Below are 14,215 nucleotides of genomic sequence, written 5' to 3'. Positions count from 1 at the left end.
AGTCCATGGTGAGGACATGAGCGACAAATTCCCTTGAACCGCTCCCAAGCTTCATACAAAGATTCTTCATCCCATTGCTTAAAACCCGTAATTTGAGCTCTTAGCATGTTCGTCTTTTCCGGTGGATAGAACTTTTTGTAGAAAGCTAGAGCCAACTTCTTCCAAGAATCAATTCCGAGAGTAGCCTTATCAAGGCCTTTCAACCATTGTTTCGCGGTGCCAATTAGAGAAAAAGGAAATAAGACCCATCGAATTTGGTCTTGAGTTACACCGGTTTGAGAAATCGCATCACAATAGTCACAAAAGGTCTCCATATGAGAATGAGGGTCTTCACTAGGCATCCCCCCAAATTGGCTTCTTTCGACTAATTGGATAAATGCGGATTTGGCAATAAAATTTCCGGTTAGATGTTGTGGTGTGGGAGTACCATTGGGTAGGTTCTCCTCGGTGGGTACGGAATGTGATGAAAACTTAGGCATTGTGGGTTGATTTTGTGTTGTATTTTGTGTTGGGTTCTCCTCACCTTCTCTTGCAAAAGGGTTGATGAACTCAATAGTTGGTTGAATATCTACAACCTCACTAATACCTCTCAAATTTCTCCTAGCAAGTCTCCTATTGGTTGTCAAAGTTCTTTCAAATTCACGATCAAAAGGTAACAAGTCACCTTGTGACCTTCTAGACATGCATAATATCAAACAACTCGAAAACAATTAGAACAAACCTTGAGGAGTTTTACTTCCTCAAGGCAAAGAAAGACACAACTAATAACAATATAAGAAAATCTAAATCACGTTAACACCGTCCCCGGCAACGACGCCATTTTTTGGTCGGGACACAATCTTTTCGGTAACTTGTCGTTAGGAGCACCTAGACCAAAACACAATTTATAACTTCACAAACAACTCTACAATTAGTAAAGAGGCAAGTAAAGGTCGGATACCAAGGGACGGGAATTGAGATGAGATTTCTATTGCAACTAGTGGTGTCTTAGGGGTGTCACAATTGGGGTTTGATGTAGAAGGTCACTAAACTAAATAGCAATGAAAGTAAACAAGCAAGATGAATTAAAAGGGTTGTAAACAATTGATAAAAGGCACTAGGGTGTCATGGGGTCATAGGGGAATCATGGGAATTGATCATACAAACATGTTCTCACATTATAAGCAAGCAATTATTGTTGTGATGGATTGAGTTGGGTTATATCTTACAATCCTAGGAAAGTTTGGGTCCCGGAGCCGAATCGATTAGATTGTACAACACCTACAAGTCGAGTTAGTCTTTCCTACTCAACAACATGCATGGTCTAATGAGACTCGATTTGGTTTATGTCTTACAAGTCTCATTGAAAAGATAAGTGATGGGTAAAAAATACAAGGATTCATAGGCTCGCATTTCATCAAACATAACATGTGCATGAGTTGAGATCATAACAAGCAAGCAAATAAAACATGAAAGCATATTAATTTAAGCATGAATCATTCCCCATGTTGGTTTCCCCTAATTACCCATTAACCCTAGCTAGGTGACTACTCACTCATTATCATGTTGAACATGCTAGCAAGGTTGTCAATCATACCAACAAAGTGAAACATGATGAACAAATGAAAGTAATTAGCAATAATTAAAAAGGGACTAAGAGAATTATACCTACTAATGATTCCAATAATAAGCAAAGAATAAAAGAAGTACTTGATGCTTGATTGAGAGGTTGTCAATCTCCCAATAATAACACAAATAATCTTCAATTACCCAAAATAACGGATGAACAAAAGAGAGATTAAGGAAATAAAACTTGTATTAAAACTTGATTAATTGTTGATTACAAAACTAAAGAGAGATTTGATTGATATTAACTACACTAAAGATTGCTAAGAAGAACAAGCTCTTCCAATTAGACTAATGGGGTATTTATAGTGGGGGATTAGGTGTAGGAATTAGGGTTAACTAAGGGCTTAAATGACGATTAAGTCCCTACTAAAGGAAACGCCGGTATTTTCGAAAGGATGGGCATCTTTCTTGAAGCTTGAAGAAACGAAGTTGTGCTGTCTTGGAATCCGTGCGTCTTAGGCTCAGGACGGGCGGATTCGGTGGTCTGGGCCCGGGCGTCTTTGGGAGAAGACGGGCGTCTTCTCTTTGCCGGTGTCTTGTAAGGAAGACGCACGGATTGTGGCTTGGTGGACGGGCGTCTTCTTGGGAAGACGCACGGATTGTCATGCAGCGTGCTTTCTTCTTCTTTTCTTCCCTTTTCTTCATAAAATCCTTGGGGATTTTCTCGGGGATGCAAGGATCTTTTCTCATCATTGCCCATCTACTATAATATGTACAAAGGCCATCTAATCTTGTCTCTCCTTGATGCTTGGTCATTGAATTCAATCAATTTAGTCTCATTTTGCCATGAAAATGCAAGGTTTGCACTCCTTTCCTACCAAGGACACAAAACCTCAAAGAATATGCAAAACAAAGAACTAAAGACAATAAATGACCCAAATATGCACTAAAAAGCATGGGAACAAGGCTAATTCGGGGACTAAATATGTTCTAATTATGGTCACATCACTCGCCTCCCAAGTCGTTCAAAAAGAATCGAGAGGAATACAGAATTAGTAAGAAAAATATGTAAAGGATGTCTGTGTGATGGTACATCCATCTCCATAGGAATATTCTTTGAACTAATCTAGTTTGAAGAAAACTGGTCTACTTTCCATGTCATATAATTACTGATGAAATTGTTTTTGTCTTGGATGTTCTGGTAGTAGGGTATTTTGCATTTAGAATAAGACATTGTTTTTTTTAGAAGATTGTGTAGTTTTCTGGAGAGATTAAAGATTTTGGTTATTGAAAAAGGTTTTAGAAATGAAGATAGGATGGAAAAGTGGTAATGTACTCTTGTGTTTATATAGTGGATTAATTGAGTAGAAGAGATTAAATATTGTGAACAGTTGTGTCTTTTCAACAGTGACAAACATAATCATGGTATTTAATAAATTGGTTGAAGTTATCTATGTTACTTAAACGACTATATGTATTACGAGTTCAATTTAATTGATATTTCAAATTCATTTGTAAATAATAAAATGTACCTTTAAAAATAATATAATGTACATTTAAGGTCTGTTTTTAAATCTCTTGCATAAAACAGTACATGCACATTATGAAAATACGTAATGGACATTTGAATTAAACTGAAAGCACATTTATTTTCCAAATAATGTTTCATGTTCTTTTTTAAATAATTTAATGTACCTTTAAATATAATATAATGTACATTTTCCAAACAGTGCTTAATGATATTTTAGTTGCACCTAATTATCAGAAAATGCACATTATGAATATAGATACTGGACAATTTATTTGATGGAACATGTTTTTTTATAATTAATATAATGAACATTCAGAAGTAATATTTAAATTAATGTGAATAGTTGTGTCTTTTCACCACATAAGCAAGTTAGAAACCGTCATTTGACTTATTGTGACTTATTATGAACAGTTGCAAGACCACTTGCAAAAGGTAATAATTACTTGCACATCCTTATTATATATATAGCACATTTCAATAAAACTGATTGGACATTTTCTTATGAAACGTGTACACCACAACACAACACATTATTATTACTACATGCAAAACTACTTTTCAGTTACTTCAAATTGCACGCTTTTCCTTTCTCATTATTTTTACATTTTTTCTCACCACAAAGTACATTTACATTTATCATCCTCCTAAAATCAAACAAACAAACTATAAACCCTAATTTAACACTTTTCATTATAAAATTAATGTTTTTGTGGTTCCGGAAATTAAATCTAGTTAACTAAATTTAATCAAATCCGAAATTAAGTTGAATTTCATTAAATTTAACTTTAACATCATCATAAAATCAATTCAACAACGATTCAGAAAAGAATTAAATAACATTGAATGAACATACCTCAATATTGACTGTAGAAAACAATAATTCCAGATGAATGACGAAATCGATTCCGATTTTCCTTACAAAGTTTTGATCTTGAAATAACTGAATAGCTGATGAATGCAAAAGTTTGAACAAATTGAATCTGATTTCGCTTCTAAAGATTTGCGCTTCGAACACAGCAATTGATGATGAATAACCGATTTTAGATCACTAAATTTGATGTCGAAAAACAAAAATTTACAAATTAAGGAGGATTAATGATGAAATCGATTGATTTTATTTCGTGTGGTTTGATTATAATCCGTAGTTTTGATATTGCTCACATGTACACTGTTATTTTTTGTTTTCCGCAAAAGTCTACTGTTCAAAGAAGCGCGCGTCTAATCTCAGCCGTCAGATAATTTGATGGACGGTTGAGAGATGTTCTCACGATAAGCCCCATTCTCACCGGAACTCTAGCATGATAATAATAATAATAATAATAATAATAATAATAATAATAATAATAATAATAATAATAATAATAATAATAATAATAATAATAATAATAATAATAATAATAATAATAATAATAATAATAGTAATAATAATAATAATAATAATAATAATAATAATAATAAATAAAAAATAATAAATAATAATAATAATAATAATAATAATAATAATAATAATAATAATAATAATAATAATAATAATAATAATAATAATAATAATAATAATAATAATAATAATAATAATAATAATAATAATAATAATAATAATAATAATAATAATAATAATAATAATAATAATAATAATAATAATAATAATAATAATAATAATAATAATAATAATAATAATAATAATAATAATAATAATAATAATAATAATAATAATAATAATAATAATAATAATAATAATAATAATAATAATAATAATAATAATAATAATAATAATAATAATAATAATAATAATAATGTGGGGTGTTACAGTTTTGGGTGGACCTGTCAGTACTTGCCCTGGTTTTGGCAGTGAGATTGTGGCGAGGAGAGTAACTAAGACCATTGAGCTAATGGACTTGGTTGCGAGGATTGAGGACCCGCAATGTGAGTTGCTTCTACTTCGAGCTTGTACTGGTATTTCTAAGCTCTATTTCTCCCTTCGTACTTGCTCCCCTAGTGTTTTTGGGTCCGTCCATCTTCCTTTTGATGTCGCTCTTCGTTCCGACTTGAACGTATCGTCACCGCCTCTCGGCCCGGGTTTTGGGGATTGGCAGTGGCGCCTTGCTACTTTCCCTTTTCATCTTGGTGGTCTTGGTGTCTATGCGGCGGTGGATGTTTTACATTATGCTTTTATTGCGTCCCGTTTGCAGTCTGGCGATTTGCGAGGCTAAGCTCCGCGACCCTCCGGTATTGTAGCTTCCGGCCCCGCTTTTGATGATGCCGCGCGGGTTTTACTGCGACTACGAGGCTCGGTATCTTAGGTAACCCTAGTGAAATTGTCGCCCCCAAACTTATGAAGAAATTGCGTACATTTATTTCGCGACGGTTGATCTTTGCCTCGGTCTTTTTCTCTTTGACACCTCGCCAGCTTGCTTTGTGGCAGTCTCAGCAAGGTTCCCACTCCTCTGATTGGTTGCGTGCGGTTCCTATCTCGGGGTTGGGTCAGACTATGAACGGGAGGACTTACCGTAGTGTACTTCGGTATCGTCTGGGTGTTCCGTTATTCACGGTCTCTAGGCCCTGTCCAGCTTGCTCTCGGGTTTTTGCTGATGATGTTTTTGGGGACCACGCTGTTTCTTGTACTGGTACTGTGGGCGTTAAACATCGGCATAACCTCGTCCGTTACACTCTTTTCGACATCTGCTATAGAACTGGTATTTCTGCGGGAAATGAGGTTGATATCGGTTTGGTTGACGGGCATGGTGGTTCTCTTCGTCCTGCGGATTTGATGCTTTATTCTTGGGATATGGGGCGTGATGTGTGCGTTGACTTGACAGGGTCTTCTCCTTTGACTCAGACTGGGATGACGGATTTTGTGCCTGGCCGGGTTGTTGCTGATGCTGCTCTGCGTAAGTGTGCTAAGTACGGGGATTTGTGCGCGGCAGCGGGTTATGGTTTCCTTCCCTTCTCTTTCTCATCACTTGGGGAGCTGGGTTCAGATGCTGTTGCCTTGCTCAAGCGGATCCAGAAATTCTCGGTATCTCAGGATGCGAGGGCTCGGGTGGCCGCTTACATTTTTACTAGACTTAGATTTGCTGTTGCTAAGGGTGTGGGAGCCCAGCTTGTTTCTCGGCTCCCCACCAATTTCATGTAAACTTTTGTTTTTCTATTAATGATAGCTGCGCGCATCCTTTTATAATAAAATAATAATAATAATAATTATAATATTGAACGAGTGGGGGTAGTTAGAAAGTTTTTTCTGTCTTAAGGGTCAATTGTTTGTCTTAAGATAGAAATTTCTATCATTGTTGTAGGGCGCGGAATTGAGGTAAGTTTGATTGTGAATTTGGCCTTGGGCCGTGTGCATAGGTGTGTGTAGCGTGAATGTTTAATTTTTGGCATAGCTTGTGACTCATCTTACGGATATATTGAATTGAGTTGACATTGTATATATTGATAAAACTATGATTAAGTTAATTTCTTAGACGATATATATCATTGGATGCATATAATGTGTGCAAGTAGATAATAATTCATGTCTAGTGATATGCGGACTATGTAGCCCCGAAGCCATGTTTAGCTATTTATGTTTAGCAAAAAAGGTATCAATTTAATTATGGGATTGAGAGGATTAATGTTGTATGGCCATTTTAAATATTCATCGTGTTTTAACAAAGTCTTTATTAGGAAACTTCGTGGCGAAGTTAGTTTTTAGGAGGGTAGTGTGGGATACTACAAAATTTTCGGGCCTTGGTATAACTTTTCTTATGTGTGTTTTATACGATTGGTTTATCTTTACTTTTATATGTTATGCAATGCGTTAAGATTGTGAAGTTTGCCTGTAAACTTGATTAATTTCTAGAATTTTTACCCCTAATTGTTTCGACTGTCGTTTCTGGCCTGTTTATTATCTATGGACTAAATATTTATGTGTGATAGCCCTGTGTGTCAGCTTTCATTTGCCGCTAGTTTCATGCTTAGATGATTTACGGTTTAGGAGAAATAAATGTTTTAGTGGACAGTGGTCAGAATGTCTCTGTGCAGTAATGTTTTCAACCTATAATTTTGTAAAATTTGCCATTTAATATGTACTTATAAATTACGTATGATTCCAACTCCTCTGTTTAAATGATTCATATACGTTTTCAAATTTATAAGCCACGCTAAATATTGATGTCTTAATATTTAATGGTGATTTTGCAAGTTGACTCAGATTTGTAACGATATGCTAATAAAATTCTGTTCTGACCATTTGAGTTGTAAAAATCCTTATAAATTGATTATTTGAGCTATGGACTTGATTCTTATTCTCATGTGTCAATAACTTTCTGTATTTTCTAAAAAGTATAAAAACTCAAGAAATGATTAAGAGGTTATTTATTGGTGATTTTTGAAATTTACAACATATTTTCTAACATTGTAAAGGTATACTTTAACGACAAGATTTTAACAAAAGTTGCATTACTATGTTTTTCCGACTCTGCTATTATATTCTAATGGTCTGCTTTCAAGATGTTAATGATAGGATCACATATATTATGTTCACTAATATGCGATAAAAAATGAAAATATTATATTTGGTAATTCTATCGGCATGATGTTATGTAATATTGTCTATGTAAACAACATGAATCTTAACTAGATAAAGATGGAGTAGGCTGTGAAAGTTTAATTGATTACGTATGTGATAAGTTATGACATTTAAAATAGATCCTGGTATTGTTAATATTATTGTTTTCTTCTGTCGGATTGTCATATGTTGTGATTGTTGACAAGGAAGTTGGGGTCAAAACCTTGAAATTTGAATGTTATATTTTATTTGTTGTCTTTGCACGAACGGTATATGCGAGGATTAAAAAAAATTATTAAAAATAAAAAAATTATTTTCTATTCAGAACTAAGAATAAAACAAACGAGGTAGATGGTGAGATATATTAGTATGTGACCACGTTGGCTTGGTTAGTGTATGTTGTGTAATCTCTATCTTTTAAAGAGTTAATTGATATAGCTGCACTTAACTTGTTGTTGTTTATAAATGAGTTTCAAGAGAATAGGGAAATATTGAATTAGTTGATTATGTGTCGGTTGTACAGTCGGGGTAATACCCTTAATATATGATGATATGAATTTAATGATTAGCTTATGGGATCTTATGATTAGAATGTTGGGGTAACATGTGTTATAAAACAAGTGACAAAATTGTTAATAAGTAACACTAGAATTGTTGTAAACCGTTATAGGATATGCAATTAATACTGTTATTATTGTTTCACGTGATGTGTTTATATTTATCAAAGTTCATTAGAAGTTGAATTATGATTTGTGTCCATGGAGCTATCAGGAAAAGATGTAGTGTCAATAAGGATATCAAAATAGAAAACCAGTATGGGCAAATTTGTACTGATAGCCTAAGTATTCAGGAGGCTTTCCTGGAATATTACCAATCCCTGCTGGGTAGCAGAAAAGAAACTGAACAAGTGAGGCCATAGGTCATTAGTAAAGGGAAATGCTACACCCCTAAGCATATACAGATCCTCAATTCCCCTGTTACTAATGAGGAGATTAAGAAATTTTTTTTTGATACTCCTGTTGATAAATCACGAGGTCCTGATGGTTATACAAGTGCATTCTTCAAAGACAGCTGGCTAATTATTGGTGATGATATTTGTGCTGCAATCAAAGATTTTTTTTTTTATATCAAGTAAGTTGCTTACACAACTGAAAGCTACTAATATTACACTGATTTGTAAATGTGAAAGACCAACTTCAGTCAAGCAATTTAGACCTATAGCATGTTGTAATATGATCTATAAAGTTATTTCCAAGCTTCTCTGCAACAGATTATCCATGGTACTCCCTGATATAGTCAGTGAGAATCAGGGTGCTTTTATCAAAGGGAGGTCCATTATTGAAAATGTCTTGATCTTCAAGTTATTGTGAAGCCATATAATAGGAAAGCAGCTTCACCTATATACTTGTTTAAAATTGACCTTCAAAAGGCATATGACACTGTAGAATGAGACTTTGTTGCTCAACTTTTAAAAGCTCTTGGCTTTCCTGATCAGTTCTCCCAGAGAATGATGACATGTGTGACAATAAAAAATCTTTCACTTTATATCTAAATGGAAGCAGTTTTGGCTATTTCAAAGGGAAGAGAGGACTTAGACAAGGGGATCCGATGTCCCCTCTCATATTCACTCTTTGCATGGATTATCTTACAAGAATGATTAATTATGCTACTAGACATTGGCCATTTCAGTACCATCCTTTATGCAAGGGGATAAGACTCAATCACCTTATGTTTGCAGATGATTTACTCATGTTCTGTAAGGGCAATACTCAGTCTATAATGCTGCTGAATAGGGCTTTCTCATCTTTGTCCAAAGCTTCTGGTTTATCTATGAATAATTCTAAATCATAGGTTTATTACAATGGGGTCTCCTCAGCTCTGAAAGAGGATATTCAGCAGGCAACATGATTTGTAGAAGGAACCATGCCTTTCAGATCTCTTGGTGTCCCAATACAAGCAGGCAGACTAACCAAGAAAGAATGTAATGCACTTATAGAGAGGATGGTTACCAGAATTAGAAGTATTGATGCTAAAAAGCTCTCCTATGCAGGGAGGCTAGTTTTTATCAATTCTGTACCAAATACTATGCACTCCTACTGGGCAGGCATGTTTATCATTCCCAAAGGGGTCATTAGAAGAATTGAAGAAATTTGCAGGAACTATCTATCGAATGGGAGTTCAGACTATCATAGAGTACCACTGGTTGCATGGGATAAGGTCACTCTTCCAAATAAAGAAGGGGGGTTGGGTATAAAGAAAGTTGAGGTGTGGAATATAACTACTGTGGCTAAACTGGTTGAATGGATTTATAGCAAAGCAGATAGCATATGGAACAGATGGATTGTAGGAAATCATATTTTACATATCACATATTTTAGTTTAAAGTTTTAGTCATAAAAACTTAAGGATCTTATGCATGCAAAACAAAATAAGAGAAAACAAATTAAGAATGTTTCCCTAGAGGTATGACCTAAGGGATCAACTGATCACCACCGTCACACGACAGTAATGTCAAACTCTAGTCAGCCAATCATTACCGATTAATGTGGATCAGTTGACAATAAAATGTTACATTCCCTTATGTATTCTTAAATGAGATTTAAACATGTGATCGCATTATTGTCGAGGACACATACTCCAACAATCTCCCACTTGTCCGCGACAAGTGTGCGTCACCAATTTTCTTGTCCTATTACTATCTCCCACTCAATGCAAGGTGTCTTGCAGGTCGTACTTGTATTTGATCATATCGTGAGTGGTTTTCTCGATCTGGAGAATAATTGTCTGACCGGAATTTATCTACCATAGATACCTTCCGAGCGTGGCCACGCATTTCCAGTTCAGTGCTCCTCGAGTGGCCTTGAGATATTAGATAACCCTGACGGGGATGGATAATTCCTATTGCACTCTTCCCTTCGATTAGCCACAACTCATCATGACCCAAAACATGCCCATTAGACCCCAATTACGAAGGTCGCCGAACATAAATCAAAGTCATTCTGAAACTGTGCCATCTTAGGCGAACAGTTATTAGTCAAAGAATTGACTCATAAGAATACCATAGTAGCTCTCACCACGACCAGGCTATAAAAATTGCCAGAACTCTATAAGCGGTCATAGGTCCGACAGAGTGTCCCTCACAGTCTGCCTATGTGATCAACTAGTCATTTCTTATGACTCTATGGCACTTGAACTTGCCATCAATCGCATAAAACTCTAGTTGCTTCGAGATGTCACCTCATGTAAGTAACTAGGGACGAATACTATGTTGATCCAGTTCACTTTAATGGGGTTCAATATTGTCCTAACAATTCCATTTGGATGTAACAAAGTATAAGATGAGTTAATAATAACTCAAACAATAAATGTGATTATCACACATGAGTAGTCAATACCATGTTGCTACTCCATGTCTTATAATCATTAGTGCACTTATGCACTTGCATGATGCAATAAAAGTTTAGTTTGTGAACATACCATGTGTCCATGTGCCCAAACTTTCTGAATTGCGTTTTCCTTCAACTTCATGTTATCCCTTATATCATGAATTTTACTAAATACATGTCTAGACTTCATACCAGACATAGGTTCTAAGCTTAAAAGAAGTTATTAGTGTTATCACATAACTTGTGATGTGGGTTTCGGTAGACAACACTACTTATAGTTTTTCACGTCCACCACTTAATCACAACGCACTTAGGTTCATTTCGTAGAAATTTGCAATGGATGACAATAGAATACTCTTTTCTAGTCTTGTACTCCTTATGTCAATAATCTGTCTTGGATTTTTACAAATCCAAATGAGTTTGGAAACTTGAGTTTGTGTAACTTCTTAACACACAACTTATTTCTCTTCCAAACCATAGAACAGATCATTAGTTCTCCTAGAGAATTCATGACGGTTCCTTAAGGTTTACCAATAACTCTCATATGGGTAGACTTGTTATCGACTTATCATGCTCCAAGCATTTAATTTATCTAGGACATATGCATAATGGTATACATGATTGTACTAATGGCGGAAACATTAGTAATCATATTCATGTAGACAATAGTTCTTAGGTTCAAGTGAATAATCATAGCTCTATGATAATTCAAATTTCATCAATATGAACAACCTATTAAACTGATTGTATTAAGAAGGATCATTATCATCATAAAATACCTATCCAAGTGTCAATCCAACATCCCATGTTATAATAGTTATGATTAATGTCAAATTTCATCCAGAATTGAAAACCTATTTGCACGTCATTTTTCAATGAGTAATAAGTCATACGATTCATGGAGGATGATCGCTCCCACTGAACTTCATGTCTAAACATGACAGTCATTTGCTCCCACTCAAGTCCATGTGTACACATGTTTCTCCATGGAAACACTACATAATGGAATTTTCATTGCTTCTCTAAGTATTAAACAAAACCATATATGTGATTCACATATCACTTTCAAAATACCCATTTAGGAAGTGGCTTTGATACTTTACTTACTTTCAAGAATAGCAATGTTTTGAATCCATAGCTAAGTTAACAATTAACTTAGTTCTAGTAGACATCGACATACCACTCTATGCAACTCTTAATCATAAACTTCTATTTACTTTGGATTGGTCTCAACAATCCCAAATAAATCTATTTAATTGCATAGATTTTAGTTTCATAGGGCTCTTAAGTAAAATGTCGAATTTTAAGATCTCTTGTAACTTCATAGATCATGATCTATATTTCAAAAGAACCCCTTCTTTTGGTGTCCTCATATAGTTTCCTTAAGAACATCTTCTTTTGGTCTCCTCGAGTAGCATCTTTAAGAACATCTTCTTTTGGTCTCCTTGCGTAGTATCCTCAAGAACATCTTCTTTTGGTCTCCTCGCGTAGTATCCATAAGAACATCTTCTTTTGGTCTCATCGCGTAGTATCCATAAGAACATCTTCTTTTGGTCTCCTCGCGTAGTATCCATAAGAACATCTTCTTTTGGTCTCCTCGCGTAGTACCTACCTTCTCAAGGCTTGTGGCTAAAATTTCTCCCACTCTATCTTTAGAAAAATATCCTATTTCTCCAAAGATAGCTTTTGAGCCACAAATAATGATTGTTAAGGAGAAAAATAAATCATATATCTATTTAATAGTGATTTAGTCGAGACATTTTTAAAAGTATAACTTAGACAAGTCGATTTGAGTTGGATAGGTGAATCAAATGAGGTTGGTAACGTTCCCTTATATGAGTTCAACAACTCAATCTTAACTTCATAATTGATCTTTCATAAGTAAATTGTGACTTTTAGTCACTATGACATAAGGAGAATCGAATTCCTAGCTTATGGACATATAAGGACGCGATCATTATAATTGTCTAAATAATCAATTTTAAGTTGATAATCTTATGTTTCTAGATGCAAGTAATGTATGATGATAAATTTTAGAACAACCAATACGACAAAGTAAGTGACTTGGGTTGCAAACCAAGTCACTAAAATCCAAAATACAACCATTGTTTAAGGAAATAGCAAATTCCCAAGTCAAACGAGGAAATTGAAAATAGTTCTAAAATTCCAAAATACAACATAAAATAAAGACAAAATAAAGCGAAGCTTCCATTGATCTAGCACCATGGGCGGCTACATCTAGCTTTCCTCAAGATCTTCTAGGCTTGCTTTCCTTTGCCCTTGTCCTTGCTCGGATGCCCTAATTATAATAAAAAGGGAATTATCACAACTTGTATCACAATAGCAAAGTTGAGATCGAAACATAAAAAGATAGGGATAATTAAATTACCTACTTGAATAACCTTTCCAGCTTTGATGTCGCCAAGGTACTTAGGACAATTCCTCTTCCAATGCCCAATGCCATTACAATAGTGGCACTTGTCCCCGGATGGGGCACCCTTCTTGGGCTTAGAGGAGCTAGCTTCAGAAGCTTTTCCCTTGTTCTTAAAGGGGGTTTGCTTCTTACCCTTTGCGCCACCTTTCTTGAATTTTCCCTTGCTCTTTTGATTGATGTTGAGCACATCCTTGGTGGTGCTAGCATTTAGCCCCATATCCCTCTTGGCTTGCACAAGCATTTTGTGCAATTCATCAAGGGAAACTTTCAAGTTTTGCATATTAAAATTCACACGGAATTGAACATATGCTTTAACCTTGTTCAAGGAATGAAGAATTCGATCAATGATGAGTTCTTCGGGAATGTCTACCTTTTGCATTTTCAACGTCTCAACATGTTCCATCAACTTGAGCACATGAGGACTAACCTTTTGGCCCTCCTTAATGTTGAGATCGAAGAATGCGGATGCCGCTTCATATTGAATGATCCTCGGAGCTTGTAAAAACATGGTCACAAGCTTCGTATAGATCTCATAGGCGGTGCTAATCTTTATAGCACTCCTTTGGAGTTCGGCCTCCATGGAAAAGATCAACACATTTTTGATCGCGGCCGACTCCTTTTGGTAAGTCTCATAGGATTGCCTGGCGGGGGGAGTAGACCTAGCGGTCGGTGTGGCGGGAGAGGCCTCGCTGAGGTAACGAATCTTATCGTCACCCTCCGCGGCCAAGCGGAGTTGGGCGTCCCAATCGGCGAAGTTTGACCCATTC

At 35.4% G+C, this 14,215-nt stretch overlaps 1 non-coding gene across 1 annotated transcript; it reads left to right on the top strand.

The window, feature by feature from the left end:
• LOC141654210 (small nucleolar RNA R71) lies at positions 1-107 on the top strand. Its single transcript, XR_012547774.1, has one exon. It is a non-coding gene; the product is annotated as a small nucleolar RNA R71 (small nucleolar RNA).
• The last annotated feature ends 14,108 nt before the right edge of the window (positions 108-14,215 follow it).

The sequence above is a fragment of the Silene latifolia genome, chromosome 4, assembly GCF_048544455.1.
Source record: "Silene latifolia isolate original U9 population chromosome 4, ASM4854445v1, whole genome shotgun sequence".
Classification (NCBI taxonomy): Eukaryota; Viridiplantae; Streptophyta; class Magnoliopsida; order Caryophyllales; family Caryophyllaceae; genus Silene; species Silene latifolia.
This window is presented reverse-complemented; position numbering and strand designations above follow the sequence as displayed.